The sequence below is a fragment of the Chelonia mydas genome, chromosome 1 (genome assembly GCF_015237465.2).
Source record: "Chelonia mydas isolate rCheMyd1 chromosome 1, rCheMyd1.pri.v2, whole genome shotgun sequence".
Classification (NCBI taxonomy): domain Eukaryota; kingdom Metazoa; phylum Chordata; order Testudines; family Cheloniidae; genus Chelonia; species Chelonia mydas.
Genome location: NC_057849.1, coordinates 299,381,118 through 299,399,004, shown reverse-complemented (window position 1 = coordinate 299,399,004; position 17,887 = coordinate 299,381,118). Strand labels below are relative to the sequence as shown.

Below are 17,887 nucleotides of genomic sequence, written 5' to 3'. Positions count from 1 at the left end.
TCCAAAGCCTGCTAAAATTTTGTTCAGTAGGTAAGTATAAAATACTTAGAGGAGATTCTCCATCAGGAAAGACAAAATACAGAATTTTACTTATGTACAGAATATATTTTTATGAGGCAGGTGGAAGAAGTTTGGTCACACCCAAATTATTTATTTTTTTTTACCTAGGACCTCATAATAAAATTTAGACATTTGGAGGAGGGAAATTTAACTCATAGAATTTTTAAAAAAACATTCAAGGATTTCACATGATAGATTAGGGACACTGACCCTACCAGTTAGTTTTGTTTCTCCAAGTCCCTCCATGACAAACTAAACTTCTACAGCAATACTCAAGGCCAGAAAGTGCATGGGCACCTCGAAAAATTAGTCAGTCTAGCAACCAAACCTACTTTCCCAAAGTGGCATCTACATTAAAAGATATGAAGGACTCCCATGGGGTGGCTCCCTTTTGCTGGTCTAAAAGAGAAGCAGAAGAGGGAGAGATGGACCTTACAAAATAAGATTTGATAAAAGGCAGAGCCTCTGTACCCATGGCAGCACAAAATTCCTCAATATATTTTACAACTCAACAAAAGAGAAGATTTAGGGGCCATTCAGCCTTTGTTGTGGCCGCAAAAATTATAAGCTGGACATCTGATTTTCTACCTTCTGCCATTTGTTTTGCTTATTTAACTAAAGAACTCTTCACCCTGAACGTATGAAATCGCTTTTTGGTCTGGACAGAAAAAGAAGATATGTCCAGACCCAAACAGAAAAGACCCAAACAGACCCAAAAGAATGCATCAGAAGGGAAATGAAGAAGAGGCTTAATCAGTGCCTGGTCCTGATATTACATCAAGTAGTGATGAAACTTGCATTAAAGAATTTAATTATTCTCCATGAGGGAGCAGACTGATGAGAGGACTGCTAGAAAAATGGCTTAAAGGGTGAAGAACCACAATGAGAAACCTGAGAACTTCTTCAAAGATCAAAAGGGAGTAATTTAGATTTCAGCTGTCCTTAAACAAACGAACAAACAAACTCACTCCCTCATCACATCACAGAGAAGCATTCCATGTTAACCCATATGACCCATATGCAGCAGCTGCTCGGTTCTTCAAGCAGCTGGTGCCCAGGTCTTTATTCAATATGTTGTGAAAGAATGTTAGGAACGTCCCCTATAAAATTATTTAATTGTATATCCTTGTATCAAGACCTGAAGGAAGCCTACACTCTAATATACAGAGAACATAATAATCTTACATGTATGCAGCCATGTGTGTTCAAGAACTGACAGCATACTGGATCCTTAAGATGGTCCTGCTTGAGGGAAAGACTAAGAATTTGATCTAGGAGAAAAGCAGAAGCTGAAGAAACAAGAGTCCCTGGCCAATCAACTTTGACTGTAAGGCTGCTCTGCCAGTAAGACAGTGTCTAGTCCCAGGACCAAGAGTCCCAGAACCTGAAGGAGAATACATCTACCTTTCTGCTTGAGTCAAAGCCCCTCAAGTCCAACTACAGAGTTACAATTTGTGGCCAAATCCAGAGGAACACAGACTTATGCAGTTCCCATTCTAATGGCTCAATATCACTCCAACTCAGTCAGTCTGTTGGGGTTCTAAATTTCAATTCCAAGTAGCTGGCCAAAAGAAACATGAAATTTCTTTCCATCCATAAGATAACTCTCTGCAATGATGATTCTCCACTGGGTTTTCACCATGCCCCTGCTATTTATGTCCCCTAATTGTTAATAATATTACAGGGGTGGAGTTGTCCCAGTTGAAGTGATGAACTGCATGCCAAATACTGTGGCCTTTAGTACATTAATTATCCAGTCATAAACAGCCCTTTCCAAACTTGAGGTCCCACCCCAAAAGACATTTACCTATTACTATCCAGTCAGGAACTAAGAGAATAGTTTAAGGATGACTCTTGTCTAATTTTCTCATCCTGTAACTGCAAGAATAGCAGGGAAAAACACAGGTTGGATTATGGTAACCAATTGATGGAAAAAAGTTGAAGAGGACATTTATGGAGCCATATTTACCTTGTAATAGCCATAAATTCCATCATCAACTCTGGTACCTATACATACGTCCAGGATGTAAGAGAAGCTGATTTGTTCAAGAAGGTTATTTGTGCGTCAATTTCATAAGCCAAGAGAAGTACCATGGTAGACCAAGTATCATAGCTCCAAGATAAACTAATCCCTGAAAGAGTGACAGATTTCTTGGTTTAGTTTATCCTGCAACCATTAAATTCTACAGATGACTATGACTTCCTTAACAGGCTCGCTCTTTTCATTTCCTGCCTCAAAAAAAATCATCCAAGTATGAGTAGATTATGGGTATCCTCTCTGGACAGCTATGGCCATAACCACCATCACCACCGAATCCTTCAGGGGTGTTATCCAGCCAAATGAGAAAGCACTTTTCTTGTTCACCTCTATTGTATTTGAAATCCAACTCAGTAGCTACAACAATTACAGAGTTATCCTTTGACATGGTGTAAAGACACCTGACAGGTCTTGGAAATAAAAACAACAATGCTTTGGACAAGAAAGGACAGAGAAGTGAACCAGGAAAATCAGTCTGTCTGTCACAGCTAGCTAGAATAGGTTCACCATCCCCTTTCTGCTTTGGAAAGTTCTCTCAGACTAAAAGTGTAAACCACTTGCTTAACCCATACCCTTAGACTATCCTTTTTGAAAAGTCTAATTTCAGATCTATCCAACTCTCCATCAGAAGTTAATTCAAATCAACAATGGTCACTTGAGGGCAAAGAGTTATCTTGAGAGGAAAGCATTTGGTCTACCCGAGGGAGATGGGAAAATTAGCCTCAATGGACAAGGATCCAGTTCACATCCAAACCAGTTCCCCTCTGAGGGCCTAACTTACTTCAGTAGCTACTGTGCTTACAGTAGGACTAAAATCACAGGCTAATGAGCTCAAAGTGCTTTCACCTAGTGAGTGGTAAATGCTAAATGGATGAGATCAAAGGAGTTGGGTCTATTTTCACTGAACTCAAGAAAGCTATTTTTTTTAAATCAGTTTTCCCATGGCTCACCCCACTATGGTGTCTGTGCACCTCCTAATAATTTAATGAATTTATCCTCACAACACTGAGACTAGGGGACTCAGCCAAAGATACACAAAGAGGTTGCATCTAACCCAGGAACTCTACCCAGATCTTCCAGTCTAGCACCTTAACCACAATACCATCCTTCTTCACAGTGAGGGGAGGGGATATAGTTTACCCAAGGAGCCAAAATGCCTGTCTTGTGGCTGTTTAAAATAAAACTGGGACACATACTGAAACTGGAAGTTACATTCTCTCAGGACCACCCTTACCCACTGCAGAACAGGAACATATCTTGTGGGTTTCCCCACAGTCAGCCAGTCATGCCCCTAGAAGATGAGCAAAGGTTCTTAGAGTTAAAAAAAATGTTGAGCTCTCTAGGCTAGTAAGAAAGTTTCTTCCACACACTCCCATATGGGCTGGTATTAAGAAGTGTTATAGGGGGGAAGTTCTTTGATTATACAGATATTCCTTTTCACTCATGACAAACACTACACATCATTCTAGATATCTGATAAACATATTATGAAAATTCATTATTAATGTAGATCTCTCAACAAATCACACATTTTAGCAGTGCAATGGAAAAAAGACAACACTTCGCTCCACAGATGAGAACTAGGAATAAAAGAGTGTGCAATTTAGAATTGTCCATCTTTAAATCCATTATATTCCTGTATCTAAAGATCTTCAAAAGTCACTATTGCTTCACACTCATTTGTCAAGAACAGAACTAAGAAAAGACTTCTGGCAGTTTTTCAAAATTCTGCTTAAAATTTTAATTTTAGGTTACTGTGTTTGAAGCCTACTGAATACAAAATAATTGTGATTTTATCAGCTAGTCATATCTGATGCCTTGGTTTATATGAAGAGTAGTAAAACTTTTCTGAGACAATGATTTCCATTAGGTCATGGACTATTCATAAAAAAATAATTGGAGAATAAAACAAATCTTTTCAATATGTTGCATTGCCTTAACAAACAAACACACAAAGCAGAGTGAGAACAAATTACATTCAGACACTACTAGAAATAAAACTTGGGGAGTTTAACATCACTCTACTTACTACTAATATATAAAACTCCCTGCACAAAGGTTGCCCCTAATTCCTAAACACATTAAAAACACTTAATATAATGCACATTTTACTGCAACACAAGAAAAGGTTATCTCCCACAAATAGCCTTATAAAGAAAGTATAATATCAGTCAAATGGATTTTTAAGAAAGGGTCCAAGAAGCTATTTTAATCTGCAAATTATATTTCCAGTCTTCATCGGGGAGTTAACACAAGCCCCGGTGACTGAAATCTATTATAAACCAAAACCCCTAAAGTACCTTAAATGGCACAAATAACAGAATCTTGTAGGGTTAAAGCTACTGCAGGGATTGAAAAGTTGACCAGATACCTACTAACCAGTCACAGACAAATATGGAACATTCTGGTCACAAGTAAGGTCTATGGACAACACCTCCAGCTCATCAACTGCCGTGTAGCTTTCCAGAGTAGCAGCAGAGTGAAACCTTAGTTTCACTGCTACATACAGAGTTCTGAACAATAAAGGTGAAACTGGCCAGAGGCTCATTAGTTTCATTCTGCTGCTGCAAATAAATAGCAACTACAAAGTGCTTTGTCTGAAAAATAAATCCTGAGGAAACCACCTTGGCGAATAACATGGGATTTTATTTTTTTATCTGTCGCTGAAACATTCAACAGCTGTGTCAATTTCAACTGCAACAAAAATATTGTGCAACTGCAGAATACTTAGTTCTAATTATAGTAATGTTGCAGTGATTTTATGAAAGATCTTATATTTGAATGGTTTATCCCAATTTTTTTCACATTCAAATTGGTTTAAATCCAAAGTAATTCCACTGAAGTAATTTTTGCTGATAATTCAATCTGCAACAAAAAAATTCTGCATAAAATGGTGCCCTATATAATGGTATTTTTCCCCTTCTGGTAATAATTTCCTCAGTTACAAAGAAGCCAGGAAGAGTCAATGGATATTGGAATATATTCATACAAACCACACTATAGTCATACAAACCACACTAAACAGTGCCATTAAAAGAATCTTAGGTTTTGATTTCAGTTATTTTGACTTATGGGCAAACTTATGGGCACCAATTTTAGAAGCTTGATAGAAATGCTTAGTTACTGGATGCCTACTATGATAGACAAATGATGTTAAAGTAACATTCTAATATATATCTAGTTATAGGAGGCTTATTTTTAAATATGACTTACTTTGCTTTTCCAACATATCTTTATTTAAAATGAGTATGTATAAGTACATTTTTTAAAAAAAGTATCTGTACTGTATACCCTGAAATCTACACCCCAGCAACTGATGTATCAGAATGCCCTAGTTGTTAATAATTCATTGATTGTGTAAATGGAAATGAACCCCTAAGTGTATTGAAATATTATGAAAAAGAAATTTCGACTCCTCTTCAGGAGCTACATCTTGGAAAACCATTCCAACAATCACTTGCTAGGACTCCCACAACACTTAGTCTAAGGTCCTATATTTTATGAAATAGTGAGAACAGTTCTCACTAGTTGTTTTAGGCTTTTTATGGGGTTTTTTTGCAGGTTTTTTTTTGTGGGGGGGGGAAGAGGTTAAGCAGGCATCAAGAGCATGCTTGGCACAGGAATATGTAGAGGGAGACAAGCAACTTTCTTTTGGATAAACATGGGACATTCTGAAAGGTCAGCGTGACAATAACTGACAAAAGGTCCTCAGCAAAGAAAAGATACTTTCTCAGTATCAGCAGCACTCGCTTAGGACTTGATCCAAAACCCACTGAAGTAAATGGGAGTTTTTCCACCAACTTCAAATAGCTTTGGCTCAAGGTCTTAAAGTCCTTTTAATATAAGTATGTGGTAGAGCAAATTGAGGAAAGGAACAAGTTAGATTTAGAAAGTAACCTTCCTTCTCACCCTAGACATTTATTTTTTTTAAAGAAAAAAAAAATCACAAAAACCACCATTAAGTTTTGCAGGGTTGGAAGTTTCTGCTCAAGAGAATCCCATTGCTGAAACATAAGAAGCTTTTTAGGTTGGAACCAAACGTTGCACAGCACTTTTTTTACTACACTATGCTCATCTATAGGGAATGTTCGGCCCCGCAGTCTGAAGTACACCAAATCTACATAAAAAAGTTGGAAGCCTCATCTACACCTGTCTTAGATCATGCAAGTGTGTGGGTCAGCATCCCCCAGCATGTTTCTCTGTGCATGCCCATACAAAATACCAGCAGAGTCCCAAATCCATGGTGGGGGCTTTAGACAGCAACCACAGATTCTCCTCTCTGGACAATTTCTTCCCACCAATTTTGCTACTTCCCAGCCCTCCGTATGTTTACTTTGAGAGCATGATCTGGATCCTCGTTATAAGAAATACTAAACACACATTTTTAAATAAACCACCTAGCAATTTTACAAGATATATATTTGTACTTGTTTAGATTTATTTTATGTTCTTTCCTGGGCAGCATTAACATAGGATTTTCAGGAGCAAGTCAGCTACCATTTTATATGCTAAACAAACCTTTAACTGTTTTACAAGACATTAGTCACCTAAAGCAGAGTTGAGAGAAAAATTAGCTGAGAAATATTTGTTGTTCAATAAAACTTCATTCCTTTTGCTAAGCAGAAGAGTTTCCAAGGATTTATGACACTTTCTGTAAATCTTCCTGTGTGTTCGGTATATCTTTCGAACTACCATTTTAGCAGTTACCATGTACTGAGCACAGCATCACAATATTAAAAGTAATTTAAATTCATTCAGCACTGATAACAAATGAGTCTGAATGAATTTTCTAGGTGAAAGCATAACATGATCTTTAGCTAGGTAGCATCCTTATATTTCTAAACTATTAGCACCCATATACTCCGTTAATTGTTTTTCAGTTGACAGTTATCTTTACAATAAGCCTTCCAGTAGTCAATATCTTCTGTTACATTTACTGTGTTATGCACATTATCATCAGTATTTCTTTTCCTAATAGTATTCTCTCATTAAGTTTAAATATGTTGTTTTACACAAAGATTATGAGAAATTATTGATACAACAGAAGAACACAACACTCCATCAGCTATGCATATCTCCGCAGTCTCAGCATACATGACTGATTTAGGTCTTTTGAACTTCCATTTTTAGGTCATGCGAATATTGTAAGTACTGTAATGAAACCACAACCCTGTCTGTGCTTTCTCACACAGCAATGCCTTGAATCATAAATATTTCAATTACTTTTTTCTTAACTCTAAAAAGATACTGGCTTGCATTTTCCGTAAACTCTTCACTTTAATTTTACCTCTTTTTATCTTCAAAAGAACTCTGTACCTCTTGTGTCACTTCAGGAAAGTGGTATTTAGATGTGCACTGAGAAAAATAAATAAATCAATCTTCACTTCAGCTACTACTAAGTACCTTTCAAAAGGCACATAAAGTCATTAATAAAATTTAAGCATTTAAGATATTAACTCAGAGGAGTCTAGGAACTAATTCATCGCTGTTATAAGTAAACAACTCCAGTGAACTGGGTTCTACCTGCTCAAATCAACAGTGATTTTGGCCCCCAGTTCATAAAATAAATATTTTATGCACATTGTACTTATACAAATCATTATTTCCTCACTTAGAAGAAGTCATGGTCAAAATCTGTCTCATATGTAGTCACACACACAAGTTCTTAGATTTAAAAAATAAAATCACACCACCTTTGTTTCTCTTCTGTACACCTGAAGTCCCTCTATTTTTTTCAACAACATTTACCCACCTCCTTGTTTTGCTATCTTGTGCCTTTGCCGGATTCTAAACAATTCCATGGTTTTTTTGGCTCATTTCCACACACACTCCCCATCTCTTCCTTATTTTTGCCTTGTCATTTTCTCTTCCAAAGCTGTAGCAGCTTCCCACAAATAACCATTTCCAATTTCCTCTGAATTATTTTTACATGTTAAAACTGTAATTTCCAATTTAATTATAAAACAATGAAATGTCAACTACAGGTTTAATTACAAATGTATTAAACATAACTTTTTTTTTTTACGGTTGAATCAAATTCCAGAAGAATGCAGTGAGACTTCTAAACTTTAATAATGATAGAAAGAAAAAGAAATAATTGAGATTAAACTTTGTTTATAGCTAGAATCAGGATTGACTGAATGACACAGATTAATGGGATACAGAGCATTTCACCTTTGGGACGTTGTTGTAGTCACTCCTGATGTTGGATGGATTCAAAATCATCATCTGACAGCTCCTTAGCAATGTACTGTTTCTGAAATTTTTTGATAGCCTTTGGCCAGTTTTTAATGTAGTGTCTCTCAGCATCTGTATGCATAACTTGTTAGCAGCCTGTTAGTATGGAAACTGAACTGTCCCCTCACTCTTCCAATTGGTCCCAATGCAGAAACACAGCAGTATGGAAAGCCTGCATAGTCACTCTCCTTCCTTCTATGGATCAAGACCCCTGCTATCATTTTGGTAAAATTCATATATACTATTACTAAGTTCATTTTTAAAAATAAGAATGATTAAGTACATATCTAGTAAGTGCATTTTTAAACATATTACACATTTTATTTCAGATCACAATAAAGGATTCACTCGGACTTGAAATGTTGTTTAAAAAATTGGCAATTTTGGGCCCAATCCAGCAGAAAAATATCCAAAACTTTCTAAGCCTTAAGTCACAGTATGCTAGTCTTTCCAGAATGAACTCCAGCCCACTGAGTGCCCAGAAGAGATGGACAAGCTCTGCATACTATATTTTTGGAGCTGCCAGGGTTAAAGAAGAGGAATTGGAGAAGAGAGGTGCTCATGGAAGCAAGTTCTTCCTTTCTCGCTCCCTGTCCTGGGACTGTGAAATGCTGGCAGATATGGAGAGTTACTCCTGAATTGACTGAATTCACTCAGCTATGCAGCATCAAAAAGGCTAGCCTATGGATTTGCTTTAAAAGTATAATCATATATTAGATAACTCTCCCAACCCCACCTGCAGTATCAGCACTGACAGTCATGAAGAGCCGAGTATTTTCAGGGTATGCAACCACAAAGCTTCTTCAAATACTACGGGGGTGCACAAAGCATCATAGCTGAAGAACAGACTAATTTTCCTCTAATAATAGGAACAGCCTCCAAAAAACGCTGAGTAGTGGTGCATCAGAAATCATATAGGGCCCATGAAATTTAAATTACAGAATTGTCCACAAAGCACACAGAAATAAAAATATCAACCAAATATATATTAAATAAATAAAATAAATAATACAAATAAATAAAAAGATCAGTCACGGTAAAAATGCTATAACGTCAGGTAAAATTTCAGTTAAAAATGTACTGTCTTCCTTTTAAAAAAAAAACAAAAACAAAAAAAACCTCCATAGATGTCAAATACCTTTAACTGAAAGACTAGAACAAGTCTCATTCACATCATTCCACTCTCTCTAGTAATAGGATGCATATTATATAAAATCTGTGAAATTACCTTTTTTAAAAAACATCTTGAAATCATAGATTTCCAGTGGTATGAGGAAAATGTGTGCTTTTATCACAACAAAGTACAAGCCAAAATAAAAAGAATTATCTCAGGTTTACCATATAACATTTTAAAATATTGTAATTAAGGGCCCAATTATTGTAACCAAAGTCATGATGCTGCAAAGATTTAGCCATGCACTTAATTTTATGCAATTTGAATCGACCCACTGATGTTAAATAGGACTACTAACAATGCATTAATTTAAGCAGGATCAGGGCCCAAACCTCCTCTTATTTAAATATTATGGACGTGATGTACTGGAGTAACTCCACTGCAGTCAACGGGCAGATTCATCCCATGGACACAAAGGGAGAGGGGGAGGGGAAAGGGTAGTGTCAATCTTCCTGTACTCAAGGAGGCAGCTGTACCGTAGAAGAGTAAAATTCATCTCTCCCCACCCCAAGGAAGGGGTCTTTAAAAATCTGGTCAGAGTTGTAATTCAGGCCACTTTGGGGGCTGAACCAGCTGGTCTCGGAGTTCCCAGCAGTGAGGATTATGGGCAGTTTAAAAGGCTGTGGCCCTGGTCCAGGTGGAGTTATTGCTAATGACTCACCTAACTGGTTTTAGCCAAAATAAACTGAACCCAACTAAGTTGAAGCCAACCCAAAGTAAGAGTAAAATCAGATCCAAAATCTTGAAAACATGAAGAATTAAGTGTAATTTTCTGTAAAATAAGAAAAGTATAAATCACACTTTATAATCAAAACAGTATCCCTCTGGAATTATAAAATGTATTTAACTATAAATGTAACTGAAAATTAACAAAGCACACATGTAACTCTAATGCTTTAGGTTACAATAGGTGGCTTTATGTACAGAATCTGTTCCATTCAAGAGGGGTCCATTGATATTATTGTTGATGCAACAATTATCCTGCAATAAAAGGAAATGCTATTTAACAACTCAAAAAAAATCTGTTTCTCTTTTTTGCGCGCGCACACACAAACACTTAAAAGCACCCACTCAGATACTGTCACATAGTAAGTCACTGTGCTCTAGAAACTCTGATGTCAGCACATCTTCATTGCTCCTGATGCACCAGGAAATTAATTAAAGTGTGTGATTATTAGCAATGGTTAGCTATGCTAGTACAACTGCAGCTAAGCATTGTGCCATTAAATGGACTGAATGGCCGTACTCAAGGCACATTTAGAGTATGGTACACAGAATCCAAGGGAAATAGCTCTGGCTTCTACAATAAGCTTTACCAACATATATATGTCTGTGTGCATGCACGTATATATACACACAGCACTCAGACTCTGTGTGTGTGAGAGAAGAGAAACACTCTCAGGCTTTATCCTAGTTAAAGAAAAGGCACTATCATCGCAAACACCAGCAACCAAAAAAAGAAAAAGAAAAGAGAAAAACCAATCAGTCTGCATGTATTCGTATACTCATCCCTGGAACCACTTTGCTATTTATTAAAAAGGACTTACAACATAGGCTGATACAATTTGTTCAATATTTTTGTTTAAAATGCCTTAGAACAGGAATTCAAAGCATTTTGCTAAATGGATTCAAACACTGTCTAGTTTCACCACAACATCTGTACATAATTTGGTACCTACTGCTTAAATGTTATTTTGGAACATCAACCAAAACTACACCTTGGTGTATCTAGAGATGCCCTACCTGTAGACTACAGAGAGTCAGAGACTACTTTCACCTTCTTCAGAGGTAAGAGCACACAAAGGTTATCACTGCCTATTTTACATCTGGTCTCTCCCTTCTAACTAAAAGAGTCTTGCACTTAAAAATGCAGACCTAACAAAAATGAATAAAGGAGAGAAGCAAAAACTAATACACATCTACATCAATAAACATCTGTGTCTGATAGAAAGTAAAATCACATAAAAAGTTTATTCCAAAGTGAAATGTTACTAATCAATTGAGAATATTAAAAAGGTCGCTATTATTCCTAGCTTTCTGAGGTTGATCTAGAAGTTTTTAAAGTGTACATTTAAATTAAAAAAAAAAAAAAAACTTACAAATTCTAGTAAGAAAATAAGCACTTCTAACCTGCTAGGCTCAAAGATGAGGAAAACCCCAAAAATGAACAGTCTTAATATATATTTCTGGAATCTATAGACTATGCTGTATTAATAAATTTAGCATAAATAACTTTTTTCTATAAACTGGGTCTTTCTAGTGTCAATACTTTAAATAGTATAGGAAAGTATCAAGTCAAAATGGGACAGAGGAAATTTGGGTCAAAAATTAAGGGTGTCCCTTCTACAAAGGGATAGTTGTGAGCTATGTTGCGGTCATTAAGAAAAAAAATAGGTAATTGACATTATTTCTAGCACCACTGTCCCAAAGTTTAAAAAGAGTAATCAGTTTGAGTGTACCAAGAATTAGCATTCAATTTTTTTAATGAGGTTGATAGTATTTGAGTTTAACTGTGATTTACAATTTTCTCCACTAACAATCATCCCATGAGTACTTCTTAGTGACCTGTGTCCTAAATCACTTTCAGTTCATTCACGTAAATGACCTCTCCATGATTTAACTCACAGAGGAACAACATGAAGACTCACATCACTCTTTCTATTTCGCACCACTACTAGAATTAAACTGCTCCAACATAAGTCTAGTAAAAACTCTGAAGGAAAGGGACAAAATAATACTTTGCATTTAACAAGCATTAATAAATAATCTTCACACCTGTGAAATAAGCAGGTAGGTGGCATTACACTAATTTTGCAGATGAGCAACAGACAGAGAGGCTACGTTAACATTCCCAAACCCACATAGCAAATCACTGGCAGCACTGGGATCAGAACGCAAGACCAGATTCTGCTAGACCAGAATGCCACGTGCCCATGCAATGCTGAACCAGATATATAGCCTCAAAATGTGAACAGCAGTTTTTAGTTCACTTAAAATCAGTCCTGAAAACAAGCTGAAAGTGGACATAAAGTAAATGTTGTGATTACAGTTTTGTCACTTAAGAACATACCACTTTTCTAACTGATAAATCATATAACTTATTTCAATGCATTTTAACTGTAGAAATTCATTTAAACTGTATAAACTGTATAAACAAAAGAATTTTATGTTCTAAAATTTCAATATTTGAAGGCTATGAAACCTGGACATGAGTACAGTTGTGCACATTAGCTCTAGGACAAACATAATATTATCCATTTCTTAATGAAAATACGTAGCTCTTATGCAGCACTTTTGATCTTATAGGCACGCTATAAACATTAACTTGGTTGGTGTTTAAAGGATCTCTGGTAATTTTATACAACTTTTCAAATAGTAGCAAGGCACAAACAAGATTTTCTTCCTTAAATGATGCACAAACCTTACCAAAACAAATTAAGATTTCTGGGACAAAATTAAGAACCACTGGTGTTAAACCAAAAAAACCTCAAGTGTGTTTAAATTTGTCATTGGCCTGCAACAGTTCAAGCTTATTACCCAGCATTAAAGCCTAATGTAATGGGAGGCCTCGTTTCAAGCAACTATTGGCTGTTGAATATTACCAAAAATTGATTACAGTAGCAGATTATGCATCACTTTAGATGTTAATAAATTGACTGGCATTCAAATAAATTGTTTTTCAAAATATGTATAATAATCTGAAACCCTCTTCCCTTCCCTCAAGTGTTTACTGGTTTGAGTAGTTAGCTAAATAATTTAAATGCATATGATTTATACCTGATTCATATGGATTTAGTACAGCATCAAAGAATCAGTTTTAATAAGTAACCCTTATTTTCTTCATAGCAACATTACTACGAACAGTATCTTTTCCCTGACAGATTTAATTTACTTAGTACAGAAAAAACAAGAACAGCAGCTAAAGCGCCTAAAGTTTATTTTTAACTTCATTTTTCACAAGCTAACATGATACTCTCATGCAGTATGCAACTTCCCAGCTTCAAAATTTTAATCAAGTTACCAAGGGCCTGATCCAAAGCCCACTAAAGTCAATCAAAAGACTCCCATTTATTACTTCAGTAAGCTTTAAATCAGGCCCTAAAGCAGCAAGGGGATGCGATAAAACCCATTTGGAAAGGGAGTGTCACTGCTTAAATATTTTTAAAGGCTCTTAAAAATGGAAATGCTCCCCAACTCTACGTTACTGCATGTTCTGGCTTCTGTGGCTCAACTTGCACTCTCTTCTTCTAGACAGAGTTGATGCTAACTTTAAAATAGTCAGTTTAGGTATGTTTTTAGAAAGAACACTTCACTGGCACTCTGTCTTGTGCAGGTACTGCCATCTGTTATATATATATATTATATATTTTCCCCAATATACAGACTATAACTCTCTCAACCCCTGATCCAATTGTTACCTCTGTCCTCTCCTCCCCATAGAAGTTCAGTGCAGAAAGCTCACCAATGTAATCAAGGGCTACTCTGGTAAACTGGCTCGGAATCTCCAAAAGTTTGTCTCTTGAGTCAGTTACTAGAACCCTGACACAAATTTAACAGATGAGCAGAGGAACAGAACAAAATTGTCTTTATCATTGTAGTTTAAATCTGTGGCAAATTGACTGCTGCAGGTTTTAAACTAACTTAGATCCTGAGCTGTATTTTGCATTCAGTTTTTCAGAAAGATCTCATCTCATGTTTACTTTCATCCATATGCTCAAAAGAATTTTTAGCTGTGGGAAAGCCCAGAAAACTTGTGCAAAAAGGAGTTAGCAGTTTTCTCTTTTCTTCCCCTTCCTGTCCTTACACTCATAACTTTAAAAAAATAAAGCCCAACATGCCTTACAACCATTTACCTACTAGATCTCAAAGTCCTCAGAATTAAACTTTCACAAGTTTCTAGGTCTCTGAGTACTCCTGAATTTCAAGAGTGAATTTCAGGAGAATGCTCCCACAACAAACTATGAACTGTGCCTCAGGAATTTCATAGCTCTAACGTATTATTTATTAATCTATTGTTTTAGGCTAACATGTTTTGTTGTTGTTCAAGGTTAACACTAATCCGCCAAGCACATTCAAAAGGCATTGCGAAGGTAGACGAGGAGGAGGAGACCCAAGAGCGGCAGCGGTAACTGCTTGTGCAGGGAAGATCAATGAGATGCAATAACTCGCCCTGGCCAGAGAGAGTGGATGGCGAACACCTTCCTCAAACACTGCACGTGCAGCTAGTGGGAAGAAGAGGGCTCAGTTCATAGTGCTGGATCTGGCTGAATGCAGGATCAATGTCATAGCTGGTCCCTCCTCCCCCCTTTGCACGCTGCACCTATGGACAGAGAGAGAGACTGAAAGGTGTTTCTCTCTCACACACAGAGAGATCTCAAAAAGGAGAAACGTGACATGTTTCTTTACCAGGATATACATGCTTCCATAATTTTCCAAAGCCAAAAGGAAAGGGGAGACCAACAAGCCCCCTCCCCACTTTGAAATATCGCCCCCAAAACCTTCCTAGGATGAAGGGAGGATATTTCATTGTAACACATTTTCTTTATTGCCCATCCAAACTGAAAGTTGTGGTGGGGTATGTGAAAATAAAACTCCAGCCTGCAATAGGCGCTTCTAAAATAAAGCCGAAGTTTGGTAGCTTGCAGCACTATTTCCGAAGTACGAAATTAACTGATGAGCACCAAATTGATCATTCAAAGTTTGCGTGTTTCAAACGATAGATGCTATAGCCGGGAGGGCTAAGGGGTGGGAAGTAAACACTTGGGTGTCTGCATCGCACTTTTGAAACGTGTTCGCTCTATTAAGGCAAAATTTAAGACACATTTCAAACTCGAATGCATGGAAACATAAGCGCATACCAAGTAGCCCCCTCCCCCATCTCACAACTCGCCCCTCATCCCCCCCCTTCGTTACAATATTTTAAAGGGACAAGTGGTACCAGATGCCAAGAAGAAATCTGACACATGTCACATTTGTACCCACCATGCTTAGAGCCGCGGGAGCTAAACTTTCTTGCAGCAGCAAGTAAAGGGGGGGGGGGGGGGGGGAAGAAGGGGAGAATGAAAGTAACAAGTCAAAGAAGAGACTTGGGGCGGGAGAGGGAATGAAACTTACCAAGAGGAGACACTGGGTAGAGCGTCCCGATGAGCTGCCACCGAGAGAGGAGCTGAACTAGCCCCCCCCCACCCCCCCACAAACCCACATATACAAAGTCTTTGCAGGAGGAGCGGCGGCTGCTGCCGGGACGCGCGAGCAGAGACACAGGAGGTGAGGGGAGGATTAGACTGCAACAACAAGCAGCAGCATCAATAAATGGGCTGGATATTCCTCCGCAGGCGGCGCTGGGGCTCTGAGCCCCCGGGCAGGGGCAGCGGCAGAGGCAGGCTGGGGAGCAGCAGCCCCAGCGCAGTGTCTCGCGCTTTCTCGGAGGCTCGCGCTGTCTCTCGCGCGCTCCCTCCCCCCCTGTGTGTGTGTGTGTGTGTGTGTGTGTGGGTCTGGCTCTGTGCGAAGCCTGTGTGTGTTTTGCTGGGAATGCAAAAAAAAAAAAAAAAAGTGCCCCCACCGACTCCTCTTTGTGGGAAGGGGAGCGAGGAGGGAGCGCGCTCACATGATCGCAAAGTGGCCTGTACAGGAGTGGTACTGATGCGGCGGGGGGCGGGGGGGTTGCAACAACAAAAAAGTGCAGAGGGACCAGCTTGGCAGTGCCCCCGCTGCTGCTCTCCTTCGTTCCCCTGCGCCTCCCACCAGGGCAGGGAGTCTCCCTCGCGGAGCAGGATATTGTTAGGATTCGCTGTAAAGCGTCCTGCTTGACGTCAAGTCCACCTGCTATGTCAACAAACCAGGGGAGAAGTTGTTTGCTCTCGTCTCCCCCATCTCTCCCCCCCCCCCTCCAGTTAGACACAACGAGTTTAACAGACCGGGAGGAAACAAAGCCTGGTGTTGTGCGGGCAGTGCCGAGGGCTGGGGCTTTCTCGGCAGTCCTCGGAGAGCCGCCCGCCTGCAAAGGCAGAGCCGCTGGCCAAGGGAGCGGGGGACTCCGGCGGCTGTGAAGGGCAAAGCGCCTTGAAGGGCTCCCGAGAAAGCGGGGCGGCTGGGTAGGGGGGACTGGGCAGGACTTTGGTGGGAGTTACAGCAGGGGCACGAGTCTCCCCACACCCCGCGCAGAGTTTTGGGACTTTGGGTGCAGAGAACACTTGGCTTTGTCATCACCGTGTAAACTCCCCGCCGCCCTAGCAGGGGGAAGAAGAAACGCGCGGGCTCAACTCCGGCCTCATTGGCACACAAGCCCCTGCCGCTCCGGGAGGTGCGGCGGGAGAAGGTGACCGCTGAGCAGAGCGCGACCCGCGCGGGTGTGCGCCCTCTCCCCCCCCCAAGCGGTGTCGCTTCACGCGCCGCACGGGGTGTTGCCGAGGCAGGTTGAGCTGCAGCCCGCGCACGCTGCAGGCTGGCTTCCTGGGCGCCCCTTGGTCTTGCTCGTTCCCCAGTGCGCAGACGGGGTGGAGGCGGCCGCAGGAGTAGCCGGGCGAAGCGAGCGGCGGCGCCCGGGTCAGAGGCGCTAGTTCTCTGCCCTACACTCTCCCAACAGGGAGCAGCCCCGCTTCTCCCCTCCGCTCCAACGCTCACGGCGCCCTTTGCACTAGCAGCAGGGCCGTAGTCGCTTTAATTTCCTCTCGCTCAGCAGCAACCTCTTCGCTCTCTAGCACCACTGCTGCCCCCCCAGCCTGTGGGCTGATGTCCTAGGGCCACACTTTGTGGGGGAGGGCACGGCCCCAAACGGTTTCATGGCTCGGTGCTGGAAAGCCCCCACCCCAGTAGCATGCAAGGGAAACCAGCTGCTAACTCTAACCTTTCGGCTGGCCACAATGATAAGTGAAGAGGCTGCGTTGACTGCTGTATGTGAGCGCCGCAAAGCACGTGCCTGGCCCTTTCCCTGAGCCGAGACACACAAGAGCCGTTGCTATTTACACACCCGACCCTCGCCTTTTAAACTCATCACCAGGCTCAGCAAAACTTCAGGCTTCTCCCGCTCTCTGTAAACACGCATCACGGCTCCTGCTGAAATCCTTTTAATTAACAAGCACGAGAGCCACAGAAAGCAGAAACAGGAGAAATGTATCCTCTCCTGGGCTTCTAATGCTTAGACTTTTCCTCTTTTCTGTATCATTTGATCGCACACATTAAATGTTATGGCAGGGTTCCTGGGTAAACACCGGAGCAAGGTAAATCCGAAATAGAAGAGTGCAATGTGTGTGGGTTTTAGTGAGAACTCAACTAATGAAAGCGCACCAACCTCGACCCTACACTTTTCATGTAATATTGAATTTAAAAGGCTCTTCTGTATTCATTGAAGACCTGAATCAAAAGTGATTGCCACTCAG

The 17,887-nt window shown here is 39.9% G+C and overlaps 1 protein-coding gene across 8 annotated transcripts in view; it reads right to left on the bottom strand.

Annotated features, from left to right (window-relative positions):
• FOXP2 (forkhead box P2) overlaps positions 1-16,085 on the bottom strand; it is a 548,879-nt gene extending 532,794 nt beyond the window's left edge. The window contains exon 1 of one of the 8 annotated variants that reach the window (XM_043549777.1): positions 15,624-16,085. The gene's annotated coding sequence lies outside the window, so the exon portion shown is untranslated. The remainder of the gene's footprint in view (positions 1-15,623) is intronic. The other 7 variants (XM_043549764.1, XM_043549728.1, XM_043549692.1 and 4 more) reach the window with 7 other exon arrangements.
• Positions 16,086-17,887: the final 1,802 nt, after the last annotated feature.